Source organism: Lolium rigidum, chromosome 3 (assembly GCF_022539505.1).
Source record: "Lolium rigidum isolate FL_2022 chromosome 3, APGP_CSIRO_Lrig_0.1, whole genome shotgun sequence".
Lineage (NCBI taxonomy): Eukaryota > Viridiplantae > Streptophyta > Magnoliopsida > Poales > Poaceae > Lolium > Lolium rigidum.
The window spans coordinates 285,277,383-285,279,134 of NC_061510.1; the positions used below are offsets into that span (position 1 = coordinate 285,277,383).

At 49.5% G+C, this 1,752-nt stretch overlaps 1 long non-coding RNA gene across 1 annotated transcript; it reads left to right on the forward strand.

Annotated features, from left to right (window-relative positions):
• Window positions 1–425: 425 nt before the first annotated feature.
• On the forward strand, window positions 426–1,318 carry LOC124700882. The gene is made up of 3 exons (XR_007001861.1): window positions 426–619; window positions 709–802; window positions 1,286–1,318. It is a non-coding gene; the product is annotated as an uncharacterized LOC124700882 (long non-coding RNA).
• Window positions 1,319–1,752: the final 434 nt, after the last annotated feature.

Genomic DNA, 1,752 nt, shown 5'->3' on the forward strand with positions numbered 1-1,752 from the left:
TCCTCGTCATCCAGGATAGGGACGAGAGGAACACGCACATGGCGTGGTGGAGACAGTGGTCCTTCCCCTCTCTCCATTCTCACCTGCTCTCCCTCCTCCCTTTTAATCCCCACCACCAGCGCCAAACCCTAGCCCTCTCTCCCATCTACACCGCCGCCACCTACCTCCCTCCATCCTCTTCTCTGTGAGCAACAAAACAGGGGAAAACCCCACTGCCACGACCGTCCTCGCCATGGCGCCGCTGCTCCAGGGCTCCCCTTGCCACTCCGAGACCACCCACAGAACCGCCTCGGCGTCCTCTATATCGTCCCCAAAGGAATCGAGCCGGGGTGCTCTTAATCGTCTCCACTCCGCCGTTTCCCCTCTGAACTCCGGCGAGATAACCTTCAATTCCGGCCACTCCGGCAACCCCCGGACTCCGCACCACCACCATCGGTCTCCCCGCGTTCAGCCGCATCCCCGACGCCATCTTCCCCTTCCCGGTTCGCCTTGAAGCGTCGGATTGATTCACAACCTCTGCCTCCACCATTGCTGTAATGTTCAAGCTCGTCACTGGCACCGCTTGGTTCTAGTTGTCATGGACCAGGATGTCGACAAGATCTGGAGCAGTAGCCCAGTGGTAACAACCTTGATCCGTGAACCATATGGCCTGGGTTCGAATCCCCATCTGGGTGATTAAATCACAGTTTTTGCTATTTTATTCTCCAGATCCGTGAATGGGCCTTGGCCCAGGTTCCCCTCCCGGCGTCAGTCCTCTATCCTGCGCCAGCAGCAGCCCAGATCCGGCCCAGAAACAGCGCAGGTTCAGCCCCATTCGTTTCTGTTTTGTTTTTGCAGGAATTGTGTAATCTTGCAAAAATTATATCTTCTAAAATATAACTCGAAATAAAAAGTGTTATATATGAAAATTTCTCAGAAAAATGTGCTGAACATTAATATGCCATCCATATGCCTGTTTGCATCTCGCATCATGTCGCGCGTTGATAGTTGTGCATTTCCACCTCACATATATGCGGAGTATTTTGGGTTTCCAACTATGGTTTTCCCCGCTCCGTTTAATATTGAAGTAGCGCACCCCTGCCATGCCATGTTATGCCATGCTAATAAACACTTAACTTTGTCGGTAGAAAATGCAACTCTAACCTAATTTGTTTGTCCGGGGTTCCGACACCGATTAATATGGTTAAGTGCATCGCATCATACATGCAATGTCATGCATATCATCTTGATCATGCTGGATCTTCTTTATCCGTAGTAGTAAGATTGCATACGTTGTGTGTTCCAGCATTTGCTTCTTCCCGGATAGGATCCCGAAGTGTTGATGTGAGATACGACGAGTTCTCCGACAAGTTCTTCTGCAGCTTTTCACAGGCGAGCCCACCCCTTCACCTATTTTACTTTTACATGCTCTTTTGATCTATTGCTATCCTTATGTTGCGATTCTGTTGTATCACGTGTCCTATCCACCTGTTACCTATATGTCCGAGATACACCTCCTCGCCCTACCTATTGTTTGTTGTTTGCCGCCTTTGCGAGTCGTAGGCGAGTTTAGGGTCTTGTTGATATCTCGAGATGTTCGGGATATCTTGTTGGGAGGTTTTCACATGCTTTATCAGTTGTTGGAGATACACATGCTTCACTTAATTGTTAACAACTAAAATTGTAAGCAGAGGCATCTGTGAGTCCCTTTGCGAAAGCATCGGAACTTTGACTCGCTAATGTCCCCTAGGACCCGAGTTCTTGTTACCTGTT